Raw genomic sequence first — 24,543 nt, 5'->3', positions numbered from 1 at the left:
CTAGTATATTCTTCGTGTTCTGAAGACTAACTGGACAAAGTACGTAGGTAGGTAGGTAGGTAGGTAGGTAGAGAGAGAGAGAGAGAGAGAGAGAGAGAGAGAGAGAGAGAGAGAGAGAGAGAGAGAGAGGTCAGTCGCAATCTGTTTTTCGCATCCACTGTAACAATCCCAACCAAAGGAATTTTCTGAGAGTTCGCGGGCCAGTTACATAAAGGCAAAAAAGGTTAGTGCAATTGCATCATGTTTTTTCCCAAGTGAATTAACAAATTCGTAAAATGGCATCATTTTTATCATATCTCATATTGTGAATACCTTCACAACGAGTTTCCTGGTATTGCACTACCTCGAATAAGTAACGCTTCACCAATGGATCAGACTATTGTTACTTATTCTCGGTGGATACTACCACCCAGACGCCCATTTCGATGCTATTTGGCTTATCATCGGTGGGTGAGTAGGTACCCTGGTGTTGCAATAGTGACAACCCAGTTATGAAGTATAACTCCACAATATGAGACGCGCCAGATGGTGTCTCTCACAATATGAGATATGACAAAAACGATGCCATTTTAACAATTTGGTAATTCACTTACGAAAAAACACGATGCAATTGCACTAACCTTTTCGTTAAGTGAAATCTTTATGTAGGCTGAGACTATAGTCCTACCAAATTCTTTCAGCATAAAGGGCTGATTTAAAGACGTGCTCCGATTTGTCCTCCAAGGGTTAATGAATAACGTTGTACTTTGCTCCGCAAAAGCTAATGAAGATGCATGGTGTCGTTTTTATATTTAATTATGAATATCAATAAAAGGGAAAAAATAGAACATTTATTATTTAAAGTTTTATGAATGATCTCGAAGCACTTAGAGCTGTGTTCCATGGGTATATCAAAACTTTGGTGTGAATACTTATATCTGATGTGAAAAGCTATAGTTCCATATTTTGCCTCTAGGATATCTAATTTTAATAGCGATAATTTTCAAATTTTTTTCTGGCCGGTTCGAGGAACGCATCAGCCCCTGGGCTGTAGTTCTCACCTATGATATCTGCATGCCAAGTGTCCCTCCTAAGAAAGTTTTGCATTTCACCCCACAGAACAATATATATTTAATTTCCAGATGACTTCAGAATTAATATTTTCTACCAACTGAGCTTGTAAACGCAAATTTAATGAAAGAACCTCACTTATGTGTAATTCAAGGAATAATGCTATGTCACAATAGTGTAGGTGTAGCTAGAACGATCAGTTCTAGAAATAACCTGGAACAATATTCGAAAGAATGAATCGGGTTAAATGAGCAAAAAAGAAAAAAATAATAACAATTTTAGCCAAATTGACCAGTTTCCAGATTTCGTTCGAAAAGCAGTCTGGACAACAGGAACTTTATGTATATGACAGCCGGGTGTCTTTCTTGTAGCTAAACGACCGTTGGGAACATGCGTTTCTTATTTCATGGGCGGGCTGCTGTTTCTAAAAGAAAACAGCTATAACTTAACACTCACAATGTACTCAACTATCCCCACCCGCTATGACTCAGCACTAGTGATCGAAGACGGAAAAATCCCACATGGCCCAACAAAAAATCAGGATGAAAAGAAAAACAGTCCCACTGCAATCAATTCCAAGAAATACACTGCTAACGTTCTGATAGAATTCCCGAATTGCGTATTTCTATGGTAACAGTCTTGTATCTTTGAACAAGGTTAGAAATTCAGGCTGTCAGTAGCAAAAAGAAGTGATTACCAACAAAAAGTGGTGGGTACTATTCTTGAATAATTTCCAGTGATAGTTTTCTGCACTTGATCTATGCTACTTCGTAGATGGTCGAGATTTTAATGGTACGCGAAACAGAGCGCGACAAATGCGAACTTCATTCATTTAGAAAGCTATGATTTAACAGAGCAGCTTCGAATGCGATTGTTCGATTTTTATAAAATTGCATTAATCATTAAGGCACCACGGTGTATGGCAATGGAAAGAAATCAGAAATATCATAGGCACCGAATAGAATTATGTTTATTCTGAATTTCGGTTAATGTTTAAAATCGGTATAATATTCCAGTTCATTATTGGGATTGCAAATCGGCTAAGCTTGTTTAGATTGGCAACTTTTTTTTAGAATACTAAATACGAAAATCCAAGCAAATCTTGCTACACATCAGTTGATAATCTGAAATGGCAGATGGCTCATCCAAAAATAATGAAGATAATAAGAATGAATATAAACAGGGCTGCAGGCTACTTTCAATGTTTACTCAAGGCAAAGACAACGCATAAAGCCCAAGCCATCCCATCCACCCTATTTAATGGGATCTTTGAATAAACTACTAATATAAAATTACACGTCTGAATAGCTCTTCTAATGGATTTTACTATTTAAATAACCACTGTATATAGGATAATATTTCTACATCTGTGTATTCAAACAAAGTAATTTTAGTACGTCTCTTACTGATGTTTAAAAAGAGTAAGATTTCGTTAGGAAAGCAAACAAAAACAATTAGCAACTGGGCGCAAATAAAAAAACAAATGGCGTTCAGTTAATCAATTAGTTGGGCTGTAGTAGCGAAGTATTCTGTTCTAGAATTCTTATAAACGGGAAACAACACATTTAAAACTCTTGATATGAAATCCTTATCAAACAAGGCGAGATTATGGATATTCTGTAACTCATTTGTGGATCATTTAGATCAGGGGCGTCCAACCTTTTTTGGCTAAAGGCCAAAATAAATAAAATGCTTAAGAATGCGTGCCGCACAGGTTCTCGCCAAAAGCGGGTCGCCAGAACAGTTCCTTTCCCACTAATTACGAATTTTTCAACATAAAATTTAATTTTTATCGATTTTATACAGTCGACTCTCCCTATAAGGAACCATTTTGCTTACTCCAGGCCAAAACATATTATACAGTACTGAAGTATTCAATACTCTATAAGGACTTTCTCTATTCGCTATAAGGAACGCAAGAGGTATACACTGGTGTTCAAAGAAAGTGCATTACCCCTTAAAATTGTAATTGTCGTCCGAATTACGTAAGTCTATGGCAATATTTCTTACAGACTGCATCAGATAATATTGACACGCGTAGGGGATGACGTAATATTGCATCAGCTGTTACTTTCAGCTATATAAGCACGCTCTGCAAGAGTTGCAGTCATTCCTTGATTGTGTTAGGATGGCGAGTTACGTGCAGTTGACGCCACGAAGAAAGAGTGCTATTGTTGCTTTACGTGAGGAAGGATATTCTTCCCGTCATATTGCTTATAGAGTGTCTTGTAATCAGTCGACAGTGAGTAGATTTTTTTCCAAACTCAAGAATACTGGTTCTGCTGATAGGAAAAATGGATGGAAACGAGTCTCTACGCCAAAACAGGACAGCATTTTGTAGCGTTTATGCCTTAAAAACCGTAAAGCTTCTTCGTCTAAGCTGAAAAGTAAAAGGAAGAACATACAGGAGTGGTAGCAATTGCAGTAAGTAACAGTCAGAAGACGCCTCTTCAAAAATGGATTTGTAGCCCGTAGTCCTAAGAAGCAACCCCTCCTCACAGAAAAAAATGAAAAAGGACGATTAATTTGGTGTAAGGAGCATGGCAAATGGACCCCCCCAGCAGTGGAAGTCAGTTATTTTCTCGGATGAGAAGAAATTCAACCTGCATGGCTCTGATGGGAGACAAACGATTCGTCGTGGACGTGGTGAAGAATACCATCCAGACTGTATGGTGTCTACAGTGAAATTCCCTACTAGTCAAATGAGATGGGGGTGCATTTCGTATCACGGGTAGGTCACCTGCAGTTTATAAAAGGTTCCGTAAATGCCAATGGATATCTGGCTATATTGGAAGGCAAATTGCTGCCAACCATTAGAGACCATTTCAACCTGTCAAGTAATTGCATCTTTCAGGACGATTCTGCTCCTTGTCATCGGGCGAAAAGCGTTAAGTAGGCATTTCTGTAGTTACTTTAGCTTCATTTCTGTACTAGAGGTTCGACAGTAATGTGTTTACATTTGTTACAGGTGAAAAAAAATGGTTGGAAGAACGGCCCAATACAACTGTTAGCTGGCCGGACCAGAATCCTATAAAGAACTGTTGGCATCGTGTGGAATCTGCAGTTGCCAGAAAGAAACCAAAGACCCTTCGTGAACTTCAGAAAGTAATAATTCGTGTTTGGAACCACGAACTATCAGTTGATTATCGTCAGAAATTGATCTTGTCAATGCCTCGACGGTGTACTGCTGTCATCAGGACCAGAGGCGGTTCAACTAAATATTAATTTGCACCTGGCGAACTTTTCATTTTGTTTTCCATTTAAAATAATGATAAACTGAAGCAAATTGAGGGCTTCTGATAACATTTCAGAAGAATTTGAGAGCACCTGTCAAATATTACTTAGCTTTGCCTTAACTATTAATAAATATCTTTTGTTTATATTTCTGTTTGTGATGCTAGTCATTAATGTAACACCATCGCGAAAAAAGGTTAGAAATGTGAAATTCCTAGGTGATGCACTTTCTTTGAACGCCAGTGTATCTTATGTGTTAAGTTACTCTCCCTATAAGGAGCAGTCTTTATGGTAAATACCTATGTGAGAAACATACTGGATATCTTAACTTTACAAAGATCCATATTATATGACAAATAAGCATTAGTTTATGTGCATCTTTTCTGTGAATTCAAAAATTTAAAATGTCTCAAACGTTTTTTTATGATTTAATCTGTTAAAGTAAATGTGATAAGACTGCATGATGGGATGGTAACTTATCTCTACAAGATTTGTCAAATAAATTCTAACTTCCAAAAACTGTAATACAAAGAATATTGGCACCAAATAAAAGATTTTGAAGAAAAGAAATCTTCCAAATGTAAATAAATTTAAAATAATTCGTATGCCTGACTTTGAAGATGTTGATTAAGCAGCTTTAAAATGGATTAAAGAAATTTGCAATCAAAATGTTCCACTTGATGGTCCTTTAATTCAATTTAAAGCTCAAAATTTTGCAAAATTGTTAAGTTACAATGAAATTGATTTTAAGGCCAGTGATGGCTAGCTTACAAAATTTAAACGCAAGCATGAAGCAATTTTCGAGGTCGTTCAGCAAGTTGACAAAAACAATCGTATGATTCAACACTACCAGGTTTGCTTACAGATTACAGTTCAGAAAATATTTTTTATACTGACGAATCTGCTTTATTTTGTGAAGCACTACTGATAAGACATTCATGTTCAAGCTTAAAAATGACAATTGTCATGGTGGTAGTACAATGAGTAAGCTGCGAAAAACATTTTTAGTAAGTGCAAACATGGATGGCAATGAAAAGTTGCCATTATTAGCCATTCATAAATCAAAAAATCATCGATGTTTTCCAAAAAAACCAAGAAAAGGCAAATAAAAAGGCATGGATGACCATGACCGGGGAAATTTTTGAGAATTTTATTCAGAAACTTGACAAAAAGTGTTGTGTTGCAAAATCGATGTTGTTGTTGTTGTATTAGGGTTTTAGGAACATCAGCGACTAAGGCCATACTGCTCAGTATATACTGTCTGTAAATTGCATGCGTTCTATGGTCGATTTTCTATTTGCTGGAGGAAAAACTTGAGTTTCCAGGAGACAAAACCATTCTACCCTCGCCTGAGGCCGACTAACTCAGCCACGTTGTGAAAAAGGCCCATAAAAATTCCTCTCGTCATCGACGAGATTCAAACCCAGGTCTTTTCCACCCCGTGTGGAGAGGACGGTGATTCCACCAACTGTACTACCCACGAGAGCTGAAAAATCGAAAAGTACAGTTTGTTATTGACAACTGCCATGCTCACCTCAACTAGCTTTCAGTCAAAGCTATTAATTAATTTTTTTTTTTTTTTAACCGCCGAACACAACATCTGTAACACAGCCTATAGATCAAGGTATAATAAATAACCTTAAAATTTTGTATTGACGAAAATTACTGCAAAAACGCATTGAATCTATTGATTCTAAAATCGATTTTAAGCACAATCTAATAGATGCACTAATAATGCTAAATCGTTCATGGCTTCATGTTACAAATGAAACCATTAAAAAGTGCTTTGCACATGCAGGGTTTCAAGTTGCCAATTTAAATCCAGACCCATTCAAAGAAGATTGAAGTGAACTTCAAAATTTATTTGTTATATTGGCATCAGTAGGTTTAGTTGACAGTAATGCTTCTGTTGAAAAGTATGCTACTTTTGACAATGATGTTGTAACTACTGAGCCGGCTATTGATGAAGAAATAGTGCAGAAAGTCAAAAATAGTAACATAAGAGTGATAGTTCTGATAGCAGTGATGAAGTTATTATCGATACTCCGATCGGCCACGCTAAGGCAACTGAAGCACGTCTCGCTTTATAGACTATCTTTAATCTATAATTTTGGACATGTTTAAGAAATAATACACTGAATTGTTTTTACAATACAGTTGTATTGTACGTTTATACATATCATGCATGCAATAATAAAGGTGTTCAATTTGCTCTTTAAAATTCTTCTTTTGTTTGTTTATCGCCTTTGCTACAATATACTAAAATATATTCAGTTTGCAAAATACACGCTGTTTTAGGGCCCTCTTGGGTAGCAAAGTTGGTAAGATCGCCGCTCTCCCAATAAAGGGTGGAAAAGACGAGTTCGAGTCCCATCGATGACGAGAGGAATTTTTATGGGCCTTTTTCACAACGTGGCTGAGTTAGTTGATCTCAGGAAAGGTTAGCATGGTTTTTTTTTTTCTCCCGAAAACGTGAGTTTTTCATCCAGCAGGCAGAAACTCGTCCTCAGAACACACGCAATTTACAGACAGTATACAGGGAGCAATATGGCCTTAGTCGCTGATGCTCCTAAAATTCTACAACGACAAACACGCTGTTTTGGTATTCTATACTAAGACAAAGCGAAAACATAGCAACGCTCTTTATAAAGAACAGCACGAAGGCGTTGCTTATAGGAGGCAGCTCCTTATAGGGACTATATTTAAAGTTAATTTTTTTTTGACATTTAATAATTAATTAAAATAAGAAATTCCAACAGTTGTTACATAACACTAATAACATTATATGGTTATAATATTGTCGAATACTGAGAAGTTGAGAACAATAAAAAAACATAAGAAAGCAATACAGAAAAATCGAATATTACTAAAAACGGATATTTTCAAGTCAAAGTGAAACTAATATTTTGTGACACTAGTTTTTAAACTCAGTGGACGCACAACATTTAAGGCTGTCAACATATACTTGCCAAATGGAAATGCCTGAAATTCGAATCTCGTCGATGACTAGAATTTTTCATTGGATTTTTAACCTCACAAAACACAAGCCTGAAAGCGCATAATAAAAAGATGGTTACACTGATGAACCATTTTTTCATAGGAGCATACAGTATAGTCTACGAAATCTGTGATCAGTGAACTGTACACTGCTGGGGATTTTTGCGGAGTTTGACACAATATAAATAGCAAAATCAGAATAATAGATACAACATCGTGGAAGATGCTTTAAGCTGGGGACCCAAACGAAAATTTTTTATGTCGGCCCGTTTATAGAAATATATAAATCGAATAGCAGTGTTGTCTACAGTTCGCAGAAACATATATTACCTTAATAAAGATAAGGATACCAGCAGTATATCTATTTCTCAAAATCAGTCAATATTCAGGTAAACAGATATATCAAAAAATAAAATAATACAGCTTAGAGAACCAAAAAGCCCTTTATGTTACAACAAAGAATCTGGACCATTCTTGGAATCTCCAGACCTGGAATCTCTTGTCAATCTTGTCAAGACTTGGAATCTCTCTCTCTCTCTCTCTCTCTCTCTCTCTCTCTCTCTTCTAATAACAATTTGTTAATTTTCTCTTTTATATAATTTATTTTAATATTTTCTCTAAAAAAACAAATTTATCACCGCATGCTGTAGTATATTGGGTAATGCAGCCTGCAAGTCAGATCATCTGTTAAATGAGTCACGATGAAAATTTACAGTGAAAGAGTGAGGGGAAAAAGTGCAACTCCAAATCGATTAATTCGGCATTTTCAAGCTGAGAGAGCCGTTTTCATTCGCAGACACTAACAAGCAACGCTACTTCAAGTAAAGCAAGTGAAATTTATTTCCTTGACAATCCTCTTCAAGCTTTATGTCTTTACCACACCACACAATCAGCCATGTGAGGTATGAAAGCACCTCTTAAAAGACAAAACAGAAAAAGACCGTAATAACACGAATGAATCGTGACTTGAGAGAAAACGTCAAGTACAATCTACACACATCTCTCCTTAAGCCACATTCACGGTCTACAGTGAATTCTGCAGAGCTCGTCAGAGACTTACCTGGAGTATAATTCTGCGTTCTGAACCACCTATATATATCTGAAGCTATTGACGTCGGTGCTAAATAGGAACCTAAAGTCGCTAAGATTAGATGCTGAAAGCAACTTCTAAACTCGATTTTCAACGGAGGGATTCTTATAAGTGGGAGACAGCGCCTCTAGACGACAATTTCTCATCCATAAAAGCTTAATTTTGCAAGCTGGAACATTTAAATTTTTTTTTTTCCCTCTGTTACGATTAAATACTAAGCGTCACGATGGATACACCGAAAGTTAATGAAGCGAAGACTAATCGCATGTTGCAGTAGGAGCTAAATGGATCTTTCTGTCAATTAAAGTATTAGCGGGAATATACTCGAAAACCTTCTGGGAAATTCATCAACTGAAATAGGGATCAACAGGCTTTAAATCTGTGAACTGCATGGCACTTGCTACGTAAATTTAAAAAGAATATCCAGAGGTAAAAAAAAGTTAATCTAGTACCTTTCAATGTCAATAACCTTATTTTGCAATCAATATACTGAGGGGATTACCCTGCATCATTTTGTTTAGGATGCTGTGTTTACCTACACAAATTGGAGAAACCCTTTTCTCACTCTTCCTTCCACAGAAACACATCCTAGAACTACACTGGTGTGCAAAACTTAAGGACCAACATTATTTCTAAAGATTACAACCACAAAATCAAACGAAACAGCCTGTGGCGATTTGCATAATTGTGGCCGATCAGTAGAAAGCTGGTGCGTGCAAAAATCTGAATCGTGATGAGAGGGATCACATAAACAGATAAAAGCAGCAGTTCAGCAGTTATGTGCAAATTACCGAATGGTGAGCACGATTGTTACAGACATTCGATTGGTTTCATACAGTGCAACAGACAATGAAATGGCCAGCAGACAACATATGGATGACTTTACCGGGGTCAAATAATTGGGAAGCTCGAAGTGCGAGGAGTGTGGCTGCAGAGTTCGGTATCGGCCATAGCATCGTGTCACGTGCGTGGTGGGCCTTCAGAAAGACAGGTACAGCTGTTCGAAGTACCAGTGGTGGTCGTCCACGAAAAACAACGCCCAATTATGACAGCTATATACTCCTACAGGCCAAGAGGGACCGATACCAGACAGCGGGATCCACCGCAAACCAGCTGCACAGGACGCAGGATATCGCGGTTTACTGTGGCCAGGAGACTCCACAAAGGTGGACTGTTTGCTCGACGACCAGTACACTGTGTCCCTTTAACACCTGCCCATCGGAGACACAGTTTACAGTGGTGCATCGAACACAAGGACTGGACAGCAGCACAATGGGGTAAGGTAATCGTTACTGATGAGAGTAGATTCGGTCTCAGCAGCGATTCTGGACGTCAGCTAGTCTGGCGAGAGGTTGCCACACTGTATCACCCCGCAAACATCACTGAAAGGGATCGGTATGGCGGTCGAGGTGTTCTCGTCGTTTGGGAGGCGTTATCTTGGATGGACATACACAACTCCAGATATTGGAAGGCGGTACTGCAACCGGTGCACGCTACTGTACTGAGGTAATCCTTCCTCATGTGCGTCTGTTCAGAGGTGCCATTGGCCCCGAGTTCGTGTTTATGGATGATAACGCCACATCCCATCGCACTGCAGCTGTTGATATGTTTTTGAAAAGTGAGGACAATGTTCGTATAGATTGACCTGCCCGTTCTACCGATCTAAATCCCATCGAACACATATGGGACGCTCTGGGGAGACGCCTAGAGGCACATCCACACCCACCAGAACATGTTCACCAGCTGAAAATGGCGCTGACAGAGGAATGGACGATGTTACCGCAAGAACTTATCAACAACATTGTTCTAATTATGGACAGGCGGTGCAAAGCCTGCATCGACATTAGGGGTGGCCATATCTCCTACTGAGGACCACCTATTCCCTTTGTTCCGTCTTTGGCAGTGATGCATCTGTATCATGGCAGCCAGTGCTATGTTTCCATTTTTTTTAATAAGGTCCCTCTGTACCATTTTGTTTCCTTCTTCATTTCTTCATGAGATTGCTTTGATATCCCATATCCAGGTCACTCCTATTAGAAGCTACAGGTGAAAACCTGACTGGTCCTTAAGTTTTACACACCAGTGTATTATTATTAATCGTGACTTATTGTATTACTTATTTGACTGTTTATTGGATTACTCATTGTATCCACTATGCGCACTGTATTATTTCGTGATTTGTTGGATTACTTATTGTATCCACCCTGCAAGGGACGGATACAATAAATAATCCAATAAGGTCTCATACTAACTGCAATTGAATACACCAACCGTATATGACCAAAACTTTATTAAGATAAAGCTTGCCTCCTTTATCTATATTTTTATCGCTTTTAACTCTACAGTTATCGGTGCATTTTTATTTTTACATCAAAAATTTTATTCTGTTATATTTTGTTTTATTCTATCTTAATAAAGTTTTGGTCATATATAGTTGGTGTATTCAACTGCAATTAGTATGAGTCGTAACTTTCCGAACATCCGAGGCCTATTTGAGGAGTCAAAATCTCTTATTATTGGCATTCTGTGAAGATGAAGAAAAGAACTTCATTTCATAAATATGAACTAGATTTTAAGTAGATGTCTTGTATTTCATATATATTTGATAATAAATTTAATTATGTTTATGGATTTTTAGAACCAGAAAAAGAAAATGGACGGATGATATTAGTGTAGATCGTGGAATTAAATCTTTCTTGAATTATTGGATGGAAAATTGTGCGTACCAGGACGCTGGTATGCACTCCACTACTTTATTCTGTTAATGGTTGAATCATATGAATCATGTTGAATCAAGTTGAATCAAAGTCGGGATCTGCAGAGGTAATGAACTTAGTTGAACAAAATTCAACTGAACTGGGAGGTATAGGTGTAACAGTTGATGTCCTTTCCCCATAATCAGAACTGGCTGTAGATGATAATAATGACTGTTCCGCTTCTTGCTCCATAATGATGTTTGCAATTTTAATTTTTGTCAGTGTTTGCATCCATGGTGAAAATATCTTAATTGTTTTTACAAATCCCAAAAACCCATAAGCTCTACTGGCATCAAAATTTGAGTGCAATAATTGTTCATGAGTTGTTTTTTTTTTTTTTTTTTTTTTTTAAGTATTTTTCAAGTATGATATTACTTTATCAACCGAAGGCTATTCTATTTATCTTGTGTACTTTCTTTGCTGGCCTTTTTTTTTTTTTTTTTTTTTTTTGTCGTGGTGGAAATTCATTGTTTTCATTTAGTTCAATTACTTCAGTGGTTTGGTTTTCTTCAATTTCCACATGGTCCAAAATTTCATTTGTGTCATCTAAATTTGAAGATGGTGCACGCGACATTGTACGTAACACTGGATGCAGTTTTTGCAAATTTCAAAAAAAGGTCTGAATACCTTCATCTGTTTGGCCTAAGGAGATATCTTATAATTGCTAACATTTTGCGCTGCTTGACCAGTTGTTGTTTGTAAAAGTTTTAAATGTCTTGCATAGTAGTCTCAGATTTTTCGATTTATTTTTTAAGACATTACCTGAAAAATTAAAAAATACATACATTTTTACATTCGGTGCTGGCAGTTTCTTTCTTTCTTTTTTTTTTTTTTTTTAACTAATAGCGAAAAATAACGTTCAGAGACAGTTACAAAGCTATCCTGTCATATTTCATTGGTAATGCTAAAGCATTCTTTCTCCTCGTAAGCTAAGCTGCTTTCAAGGAGAAAGCTTTCCCTATATATAGATTATGCAGAGCTCGACAGAGAATCTTACGGTATCACTATAGTAATCAGCAGCATATATAATCGAGCGTATCTCGCCACAACCTCTAAAAAAAAGTTCGGATTTCTGCGAAAATGGCTCCTCAGCAATTCCATAATATATTTTTGTCTATTCAATGGAGCGTTCTTTCAATGACTGAAATAAGACAGTCATTACCAAGAATTTCAAAAGAGTAACTGCTGGAAGTACTGTACCTAATTAGACTTTTTCTCAGTCTTAGACGCACAAATAATGCAACAGAAATAATGTAGGATAACTACACACCTCTTGTTCAAACATTTTGATTCCTTGCTAATAAAATGTAACTCATTTAAACGAGTCCATGAAGTGCGATAAACTTTTATATGAAACTGGATGAGCCTTTTAAAAAACGGAAATTGGCAGAAATGTATACATGCTTCAGTATGGACTCCAATAATCACAAAGATAGAAAACAGTCTTCACTGTGATCCATATTTACGACCACTTTCAATTCTCTCATTATTCCCGTATACCATTCAATTTCAGTTTGTAAAATTATTTAAAATTTCCATATACGCGAAGAGTTTCACAAATATCATACTGAAATCAAGGATATTTCTGTCTATAGCTATTAATCTTTGCGCTAAAGTAATGAGATTTTCTTTTAGGAGCACTACCTCCTTCCCAAAAAATGACACTGTCAATAACACGATAACCGAGGGAAAAAGGGGAAAAAGAAAAAAAACTCGCAAGCAATTTTAGGCCACTTCAGCAAATAGCGTTTGAAGGAGTGGAAAGGAATGCGGTTCAAGGTGAGCAGGCAGAATATGATGGAAAAATATGGATAAAAATAAAAAGGATAATGATCGCTCTTTACATCGTTTATGCTCCTTTAAATGAAATACCTAGTTTTTTGCCAATATTTCTCATAGAATAACTTTCTTTGTACTGAATTATAATAGCAATTCTTTTTTCAACACTCAGTTCCTTATTTCTTGCTATGTTTATGACGAACCACATAACATTTACACCAGACACTCTTTCTGAATGACGGTTGTTCGATTTTATACGTTACAACTCATACTCTTCAATTTATATTATCGCAGAACACTCTAGAACCATCTGCAATCTTCCATAATATTGAAACGACTCCCACTTTCAAGAATATTCTAGAATCATCAACAACGTTCTACCCTATTCAGGAATCATCTTTCTGGAATATTGAAAAATATTCCAGAAATAATTTTTGACTATTATTTCAATTTTTTGATTTTTATACATAATAGAAAATATTTTAATAAAAATTGGCAAACAAGTTAGTCCTATTTCAATAAAAACTCTGAAAATTAAAAAAAAATTAAACGTGATTCCAAACTTCTAGGCGGGAGTGTACGTACTCTAGTACTGGATTCTCTATCCCTCCCCTCTCTTAATTTGTCCTCGTGGGTAGCACAGTTGGTAGGATCGCAGTCCTCTTCCGAGAAATATGTTTTGGTTGTGTTTGTAGATTTTGAAGGTGCTTTTGACTCCGTGTGGTGGGAGAGTGTTCTGAGTGTTTTGAGGAGGTCTGGCTGTGACCGGTATTTATATGGAGTAATACGTTCATATTTTAGAGATAGATTGGTAAAGGTATGTGCGAAGCACCTAATGTATAGCTATTATGTAGGCCGAGGATGGCCACAGGGATCAGTGCTGGGTCCAATTTTTTGGAATGCCGTACTGGATCAGCGGTTGCAGAAGTCTCTAGCTATAAGTTGTTTCCATGTGGCGTACGCGGATGATTTGATTATGGAGGTCCCGGGTGGATCTAGAATTGTATTGGAGCATAGAATACAGGAAGTTTTGGTGTACCTTGCTGATTGGGCTGCCTTGAACAAGTTGAAAATTTCATCCACAAAAACTAAATTCATGGTATTTAAAAATCATTTTGATTATAACCGCCCACCTCGAGTAGTGTTAAACGGAAGGCAAATTCCTTTTGTGTCCAACATTAAGTACTTGGGGGTGATACTGGATGATAGGATGAGGTTCCATTTACATGTTGCACATTTGAATGACAAAATAAAGAAGTTTATTTACTCAGTTGTACGAATTTCAAGAAGAGAATGGGGTCTTAGTAAAAAAACTATGAGTTTATATTACAAGACGATCTTTTTACCAATTATTGCTTATGCTGCCGGTGTATGGATTGCGGATGTGTTCAAGGCCAGAATCCAACGTAAGTTAATGTCGTTGCAACGTTCTATGATACTGACTTATTTGTATGCACCACGGATTGTGTCTACGGTGGCACTCCAGGTGATTGCTGGATTGTTACCGCTGGATTTATATGTGGTCTATAGAGGAATGATGTATGCGATGCGGAAAGGTATTCCTGCACAATATCTAGGGATTTCATTGAATCTTACAGCTACAGTTAAGGAGGAGAAACTTCAAATTTGGACTGGGTTGGTCGGAATATGGAGAGCACGGTGGAGTTCTTCAGGAGGTGGGAGAGATAACCAGGAAGATCATTCCTGTGGCAGATTTTGCCATTACTAAACCGGTGTCGTTGTGGTTCTGTCCGTCTATGTATACCAGTTTTTTGCTAACGGGTCATGGGTCGATCAGAGATAAACTGTATTCTCGTGGATTGGAGCCGGATCCATGGTGTTCTTGTGGAGCGGCAGAGACTTGGCAGCATATTTTGTTCTCTTGTCCTTATTATAATGCTGAACGGTGTCTTTTGGGAAAACAGATAGCTAATTTTAATGAAGATAACGTACATATATTAGTGCAAGGAGTTAACAACTTTCAGGCCTTACAAGAGTATGCAAATGCTGTGTTCCCTAAAAGATCTATCATACTAAACCTCACGGACATTGAATTGGCCGTCTACAACCAGAATCTTCATTGATTGCATCATGGCTTGGGAGCTTCAGACCTGGAAGCTTTTGGTCGGGTCTGGGGCTCCTGGGCATAGACCACTTAAGTGGTTTTTTTTTTTTTTTTTTTTTGTTCAGTTGTTGTTCAGTTCTTGGGTTTGGGCGGCCCAAGGCTGGACAGCTGGCACTCAACAGTCTAGCACTCTCTCTGTTGAGTGTTTAATTGTGCTTTGGCGCTTCAGCTTTTAAAGATAGAACCAGGTCCGGCTCCACGTGCCAGGGATGAGCATCAGATTGCAGTTGAAGAGTTCAGCTGCTTTCTGATGGCAAAGTGACCTGACATAAACAACATATTACACTCACAAACATCTCTCTTATATTTACTTTTATTCTTTCCTATTCAAAATTTCTTGTTTATACACTTAACTTAGCTTAGATTATGAACTTAACTTAAAATTTTTTTTTTTTTTTTACTTTACTTCTCATTTCAAAAATATGTTTTGTCTTCTTATTTCTTAGTTATCTTTTTATTTATCAGGTCCACTTTACAGATTTTCTGTTTTAAATGATTTAGGTGGAGATGGGCATTTGCCTGGGAACCACCCTGAACCAGTATACACACACACACACACACGTCCTCCCCACACCGGGTGGAAAAGACATGAGTTCGAACACCATCGATGATGGGAGGAAGGTATGGGTGTTTATCACAACGTGGCTTAGTTAGTCGGTCTCAGGCGAGGACAGTATGGTTTTTTCTCCCGGAAACTCGGGTTTTTCCGTCCAGCAAACAGAATATCTACTTCAGAACATACGCAATTTACAGACAATATACACAAAGCAACGGTAAAAACATACTCTTAATTTAACCACGCACAGCTCAGTAATTTTGTACGAATCCAATTAATATGGAAATTATTAGACAACTTTTAAAAAAATCATGAAGTTAACTAAAATCAATTATCTCATATAATGAAATTAATAAAGTTCGTTTTACTAACAGCTGCTTTAATTGCTAAAGAAATAAATGATAGATCGAAAGTAAAATCACAGTCAATTGATTCTTTTCTAACTGAAAAACACTGGGCCAATAAAACAGCCACTGAAATACTCACATGAAACCCTCCTCCAAGAATGGTAGAGAACGAACCATTCCAGCACAACAAAAAACGAGCTGAGCCATCGTAGTACTCATTCATGGAGAAAACGTAGTCATCTACTGGAGTTCAAAAAAAGGATGGCTTTATGCCAACTGATAAAATCTCTCTCTCTCTCTCTGTCTGTTTATGTGATGATATACAGATTTGAAAACTGAGTACAAAGGCGTCCACCTATACAAGCGATATAATGAAAAGAAAAAAAAAAAAAAAAAAACAGAAAGTGGATGCATAGGGTGAAATATGAGGAAATTGTAATGTATTGCAACCTTTAATACATTACAATAGGCCAGTGACAATAGAGACACTCGTCTCGTAATTTAGCGCCGAGAGGCGCAGATAGTGCCATTTCCAGTAGAGCATTGTCATATGCCCTCCAAGTTGAGGTATAACGATAGACATTCACGCCAGATTACAACTCTCCCATCTCAGCTACCCTCACATCAACATTACCAATGATTGCAACTTGCGTGGTATCAGGATATTCGACGATACATTCTTGGCAACGTTTTGTTGTGAATCATTAGCATTAGCAAGGGCACATGATGCAAGAAAGCAAGCTTATATAGCATCAGCCAAAAAAAAAAAAAAAAAATCCCCTTATTTCACCCATCCCCTCGCTCCAAATGTTTGTCAAGTTCTGCCTTGAATCTATTTAAGTTATCAACTTCTACAACGACAGATGGAAGTTTGTTCCAGGATTCAACCACCCGCTGGCTAAAGGCAAACTTCTGCACATCTATCCTACAACCGTCTTTCCTCAATTTGAATTTATGCCCTCTCAGGCGATTATTCTGAGCAAGACGAACAATCCCATCAGCATTGAGCATGCTCAAACCATTCAAGGCTTTATACACCTCAATCAGAATCTCTGGATCCTCCCATAGCTATGGGCTATTTCATTGCTGTAATATTTCGGTTGGTACCCAGCGGTGATGAAATCTTTCAAAGAGGAAATTCACTATGCCATGAGAAAACAGATGTCTGGTGTGTGCAACATTCGGAAAACTTCTCCCTCCTTTCCTTCTCTGCCAATTCTTAAAATCTGAACCCCATCGAGTATCTGTGAAATGAAATCGTCGAACTCTTCCAGTCGGTATCCGCCCCAGCGAATTCCAACAAGTTACTGGGTAATCTTAGTTTCAAAGGCTTCTGAGCGCAAATATCTATGATAAAATAGGAATTTTCAGTAGAAAAATAGGAATTCCTCAGATCTGAAATATCAGAAGGAAAAATTGAATTAACCAATTTGTTTAAAGATTCCGGAAAAAACCGGATCATGAAAGCATGCATAAAATGAAATTGTCCGGTAAATCACAAATGCATGCCAGAACAAGGAACTAAGTTCAACTTATTAATATATGTACTAAAGAATAAGCTGCTGAAAAAAAATCATAGAAAAAAATCAACAGTTTCTTTTTTCAGGAAAAATATTGACGCTTCGCTTGTAATAAATGTAGTACAGTATCTCCTTATTAATGTGAACTCACCTAGTAATGCTGTGTGCTGCTGAATTCTTAGAGCATCATTAGCAAGGATAGACCTAAAAAAAGAAAGAAAAAGACGTCATCTATCGAAATTGCATTCATGTGATAGTTTAGATTGATTACAAAATGCTGTACTAACAAAAAATAATGGTTAACAATATTCTGCTAGAAGTGAATTATTGCATATGCGACTGTTATAACCAGCAATAATGACATGTTCTCCTCAAATTTTTAATTGGTTTGAAGAGGCTTACAACACAACGTCCACCTTCATTATAAATGAACCACTTCGAACTAAATATAATAAGTTCTCCATAAGAGGCGTCTAGTGTAACCAGCACTCCTTCCATTATTTTTTAATTATACTGTCTACATTTCCGCCATTTCGCAATTATATCCGGCCTGCTGCATTTTCAGGAAAGAGGTCATCGTCATCCAATGCAACACAAATGTGCTCCGTCTAATTTCCATTGTCCACTGGGAACACTTGGAGTGACATATTTTGTTTCGGTTCGCTATGATAATATAAAATTCTCATCATCATCTGAATGTTTCATAACCATAAAAGAGATTATCGATCAAGGGGTCATAAAAACTTGGATAAACAAAATAATTAAGCGCAGTGTCGGATTTCGCTCAAATAAGAGTAAGAATATGTAATTTTTTTTACTGGACTCAATTATCGTCAATTAATTTCCAGATCAACATTTAATGTGCAGAAAATTAAACACCGCGATGGAAAAGCTTCGAAAACACACACACACACACACACACACACACACACACACACACACACACACACACACACACACACACACACACACACACACACACACAAAGGGAAAAAAAGCTGAATTATCGTACATGGATCCTTTACTTCACGTAATCGTTATTAAATGAAAATTGCAAACACAAAAGTGGCTCCATAAGCATCCCAATCTTTCACATATTTAGAATGGATTATCAACAGGAAAGTGAACAAACATATAATGCATGTTAAATAATGTTACTGTGAAGAATGCAGTTTCTCTGCATTGACTGTTCGATGAACATATTTAATTCATAAACAAGTGGCACATTTATTTTATTTTGGCTTCTTTTCCAAACCGCATTTACTCAGATACGTTGCACTACTGCAGCAATGACGAACCAATAGCACACATAGTAAAAGACACTGGTACGCAACCACACATAAATAAATTTATCCACAACCACAAATATTTTATTTTATTTCAAAACAAATTTCTTTAGTGGTATTTTAGCCACATCTAGCAGTGAAAACCGTAAAAAGTGTAATTTTGCACAAAAAAATTGCAACAAAGTTTCCATTTTTGCTGTAATTTATAACGGCCACCTGTTAGGTCTTAGCCAATTTCCCATAAACCTAATGTTTGCCAAGCACTGTTTACCTTTTTTAAATAATATCAATGATCAAAGGTATTAGACACACAGATAGTTGCAAAAAAGGAGTTTTAATTCAGAAACCTAATAAACAGAATGGCCACCTGTAGCCGGTATGACAGTCTAAACCCTCCTGGACGTAATTTTCTGGTTGATAGCAACAGCAATTCGCATCTATTCTTCCTGAAAAGCGGCTATCAGAGCAAATTTAAAAGGCCGCCGCTTTGGCTACAACCCAGCCGAACTGAAGTGCCAGATTTGGCTTCAGCAGCCGATTCTGACGCGCACACCCAAAATCGTCCATCAGAAATAAATATTCTGTAGCGAGATTCGTCACCACAGAATTTTCTGCCACTGTTCTTCAGTCACGAACGTCGGGAATGACATCATTCCAAATACCGTTTCATATTGGTGACCATGATATTGGGTTTATGCGCAGCTGCCCAACCATTAAACCGAGGGCTGCAAACACTATCAGAAGTTAAAGTAATGATGGCAGTTCCTGTGGCCTCTTGGACCTATCCTGGAGACGACAAGCGTGAGGCGAGAACTACCCTCTTTAGGGTTCATCGAACATGTTCCGCGAGTATTACCAGGCCTCTATCTTCGAATAACATCTACTACACTGGACTTTAGGAGGTTCGGACAGGTGGCAATTGTGCGCACATCAAAGTTACTGATATGGCATCCAACCGCCATCCCACGTTGAAAGTCTAAGTTCTGATTCACGTTCCATACTGATTTCTAAGCCACGAGATTATATTGGTATGTCTGTGCCGATACGCAGGCGAGGTGAACTGGCGCAGTTCACAATATTCGCAGTGGGGTGCCCAAATGCTTTTAGACATATAGTATTTTAGTATTTACTAAAATACAATCGAAGCTCTTTACAGTGGTTCCCTTTTTAACGTCACGGCACGAAGTAACCAGCGTTCAAGCCCGTAATTCTACTAAATATGGTGCTGTTTCTTGTATTCTCTCTAGCCTTTGACCGTTCGGAATATAAACAGAAAATTTACTTATAACTGCCACGTGGTGGGTCTTAGCCAATTTCCCATAAACCTAATGTTATTTTACATTCGTTATAATAATGACCTTGAAATATGAGTAAATTCTGTATAATGACCCAAAATTTTTCTCCACTCTACCTTATTTTTCACCATTTTTTATAACAATATTCGCATATCAAAATGAAATAACGCTAATTTATTGAAACTAAAGACGAGCTTGAAGACTGACGGCGAGAAATCGCTCGTTAGCAAATGAAATTAACTTCGACTAAAAAATTTACTATAAGTTCATTTATTATACATTATGTACGGACTGTTGTTGTTTGGTTTTTAGGAGCATTAGCAACTAAGGCCATATTGCTCCGGGATATGCGGTGGTCATTCCCTGACCGTTCCGCATCCTCCATATTTGGTGGTCACTGGCTCGAACCCCGGTCTAATCAAGAAGCGTGTGCTACGAACTGCTGCTCCTTCCCACCTGGCTACGGAGGCGCTGTACGGACTGCATATTTATCAATATGACTCTTACGAGACAAGTAGCTTTGTCAATCGCAGACAAAATTAAGATTTTGCAAGACCGACATTGCTAAACAGCTCAGCATTCCTAAGAGTATACCATTCACCATTCTACAATATAGAAAAATGTTTGAAAGCTTAGAGAAATCTGCTGCGCCGGGTAGGATCAGAACAAGAAAGATGAAGTATCTGGATCTTAAAAAGGTGCTCTTGGAATGGCTGACGATGACACAATCAAATTGCATTCCAGTACACGGAACTCTTTTAAAAACTGAGGCTGAAGTATCTTAGAGAAATCTCTTGCGTTGGGAATTCCAGAAGCCCCGTTGCAGTTACGGTTTGATATTGTCCACTATGTTTGTTTGTTTGTTATTTGGTTTTTAGGAGCATTAGCAACTATATGGCTCCGGGATATGCGGTGGTCATTCCCTGACCTTTCCGCATCCTCCATATTTGGTGGTCACGGGCTCGAATCCCGGTCTAAGTCAACTATGTATCGAGCAAGCTCAAAAAGAATGAATCAGACTTGGATTGCAAGAAGAGCGGGAAAATAGAAAAACACCCCTCGTTGCCAAGTTAATGGCCTACGTTCAATCACTGTTGAGTACTTGCCATCTAATATGACATCACTTCTTCAGCCACTTGACGAAGGTATAATTCAGTGCTTTAAGAAAAGTTATCGAAGAACAGATGAGGCTGACGAAAAGTGACCTCCAAATGTTTCAAAACATGCTGGATTTGTCGCCTTGAATAATGCAACGAATGAAGATTCGCAAGCTTCTCTTGATCGCGAGAACAGTCCGAATAGTGAGAAATTTTTGAGGATGTACATCATAAACGTAGAGGGAAACGTGTTTTGAAGACTACGCCAAAGTGGATGTAGAAATTGCGATTTTCAAGATATGCGCGAAAAGAAGTCATTGCAGGCGTAATGGAACCTGAAATTTGTAGTGATAAAAGAGGAGGACCTACTGTGGTTGAGGAAAAAGGTTTATTGAAGTCCCCGCCCCATAATACAAATAACCTCCACTATCGCAAAGCGAAGTTACCTTTCGTTCAAAACTTTCTTTTTTAGCCCATCCAAAGGATTTTAAAAAAATCAATTAGCGATCTGGTGTAAAAGAAAACTATGGAAGAATAAGCTACTTGTCACATGATTATATTAACTCTTCTGGTTATCACAGAAACTGAACTGAGAGAATACTCTATGAAAATGATATCATGGATAAATTTCACAACAATCGTCGCTTGCCGAGTATAAAATGATTTTATACTCTATAAAAAAAAAAAAATATATATATATATATATATTTTTTTTTTTTTTTTTTTTTTTATAGAGCACTCCCTTAATTGACTTTGTCCATTATTTCCGACAGTCACCGGGGAGCTACTCCTACTCAGCAAAAAGCTATAAATAAACCTCGCGCGCGCCTGAGTTCACTGAATTACTAATGGTTATGGTCTGCTCCGAACAGTTGATCTATAAAGATTACGATATTAAGATCTATTAAGTCATTCGTGACAAAGCCTTACATGAAAAAAAAATAACGGAAACTTCTAGAAGCGCCCGCAACCACCACTGCTTTTTAACATCTTTAGTATAAAGCAATATTCCTTCTGAAACTTTTGGATTTTTTTATTGAGGCTATAATAATATAGCCTATTATTATTTTTTTTTTTCTTTCTTCTCAATATATATCCCCAATTTTGAGGGCAAACGGGAAATTCAATGAAAAAAAAAAAAAGAAGAAGTCTTGAAAAAGCAATTTACAACTTGCTTGAAATAGTCACCATATGAAATTCGATGACCACGCAGGTGTTTCTCCAGATTTCTAAAGAAGAAATAATCACTGGTGGCCAAGTTTGGACTGTAGGGCGTGGAAAACCGTGCCTTCCCAGACTAGCAACTGCTTTATGTGACTTGTTTATAGGAGCATTGTCATGAAGAAGCACGACACCTCATGTTCATTTCCCTTTTCTCTGTTCCTTTATGGCCTTTTAAAATTTTTGAGAACAGCAGCATAGGCATCGCCACCTACTGTTTTCTTATATGGCACTTACTCCATCAAAAGAATTATTTCTTCCATATCCCCCTCCCTAAAAAAGGTGGTTATAATCTTCCAGGCGATGGTAACCCGTAACCCATGGTGTTTCCATTGCATTTACTCCTGTCCTGTTTCCAAATCCTAGTAATGAGGTCATGTTTCATCATAAATTACAGTTCTTGTAAGAAACCCTTGTGGATTTGCATCATGAATGTGTAAATTTTTCAGCAAATTTTTCCCGCACAGATTCCAGGAACGCTCTTTTGAAGAAGACCGTTCTTGGCGCCCAACAAGAATTGACCTTACACATGATCACGTGTTCAAGGGGATGGTCATTACCGATCCCTAAGAAATATTATATTTCCTGGCAATCATACACACTTCAATATGTCTATCCTGCATAAGCGGTATTCAATTATCTAGCACATTTCTGGAGTTGTCACTTGGTCGTCGGTCATCTTCCACTAATCTCAACCCAATTTAAACTGACCAAAATTTTATCTGGCATTCAAGAGGAGTAGCAACATCGCCATATACAGCTGTCGTGCGTTCATGAATAACTTTTGGTCAACTCCTTTCTTTTGTCAAAAATCTGACAACGACGCGGTGCTCCAATTTTGTGACATCCATGTTTTCCTTTGAGTTGGCTATTTTAAATCTCTTGTTATTCCGTACTGCACTGTATTGAATTGAACCTGTGAAAATAAGATAGGCATTTATGAGAGTATAAGAGTGATATTAGAGTTTTTTATATATATCAAGCATATTAAAGTCAAAATGGATTTTTCTTTTGGATTTTAAGTCAATGTTTATCTCCTGGATTTTAAGAAAAATTGAGATGCAACACGTATTTCACGGATTTTCCGTAATTTAATAAAATAAGCAAATAGCAACACGTACGTCAGATCGTAATAGGCAATCAGCATCTCTCTAATGTACTTTACTTATTTACTCCAGGATATTAATAACAATTCAAATATATAACATGTAGTTCACGTTTCTATTATGATTAGTATATTAAGCACGTAGTAATAATTCATTATTTATATATTTAATAAATTAATAACAAAAAAGTTAGTTAATGTACGCAACGTAACGCATTGGCGTTACATTTCAGGCGCGTCAGCAAATATATGCTTTATAACAAAAAACATAATGGTCCACTCGCCTCCTTCTCTGCTCAACAAATAGCCAACCAGCAAGCAAAGAAAAGCAAAACCCAAATAAAGCGTTGATGCATTTTGCACGAAAAAGGTGTAACGTCAAAAGAAAAGGAATGGAATGATTTGCACCTTCAAGGTCTTTTTGTTCCAAGAATCCAGAGGCAGCAGAACAGCAATCAGGAAGTACATCCATCCTACACGGAATGACTGCAGTTTCGAAAAGTAAGTTGTGTGTGTGTGAATGAGGAAGTGACATATCAAGTAAATATCCAGCAGCTCCTGGCCATGTGGCCGTGAAAGAAGATTATAGCCTTTATTGTTACTATACAATAATGATCATTAAATGCAGAACTTGTATCTCGTTAACCCACTTCTCAAGCTAGGACCCACTATACTTGAAGTAAAATACATGTTTTTTGATGTTCTCTTCACGCTACCATTCTGACAGCGAACTTAACATACAGGGTGCTCGAAAAAAAAGTTACTTAATTCTTATAAAACGACTACTTCCTTGAACAAGTGAGCATCAAACTAAGGGATATAATAATTTATGGGTGATGGAACTTTTAATCATGAAAACATTTTCGAAAAAATCAGCGTTTACAATTCTTTTAGAGAACTGCAGATGTCTTTATTTTAAAAAAAAAAAAAAAAAAAAACAGCCTGATTGTTCGTCTTTATTTTGATATCTTAAAAAGACTATTTCGGTCTGAATATCAAATTTTTGTTCCCTTTTAATTACTATTTAAAATTAAGAAGATTCGGTATTGTTTCATTTCAGAGAGCGCCTACGGTCCATATGTAAT

At 37.2% G+C, this 24,543-nt stretch overlaps 1 protein-coding gene across 6 annotated transcripts in view; it reads right to left on the bottom strand.

The window, feature by feature from the left end:
* The window catches only part of LOC150086618 (uncharacterized), a 344,793-nt gene that overhangs the window by 211,914 nt on the left and 108,336 nt on the right, over positions 1-24,543 (bottom strand). For all 6 annotated transcript variants that reach the window (XR_016546895.1, XM_090372632.1, XM_090372628.1 and 3 more), the window contains one exon: positions 17,606-17,658. The gene's annotated coding sequence lies outside the window, so the exon portion shown is untranslated. The remainder of the gene's footprint in view (positions 1-17,605; positions 17,659-24,543) is intronic.

This window comes from Mastigoproctus giganteus, chromosome 4 (assembly GCF_048544385.1).
Source record: "Mastigoproctus giganteus isolate SK-2022 chromosome 4, ASM4854438v1, whole genome shotgun sequence".
In the NCBI taxonomy this organism is placed as follows: domain Eukaryota; kingdom Metazoa; phylum Arthropoda; class Arachnida; order Uropygi; family Thelyphonidae; genus Mastigoproctus; species Mastigoproctus giganteus.
The sequence above is the reverse complement of the archived record's forward strand: the minus strand, read 5'-3'. Positions and strand labels throughout refer to the sequence as shown.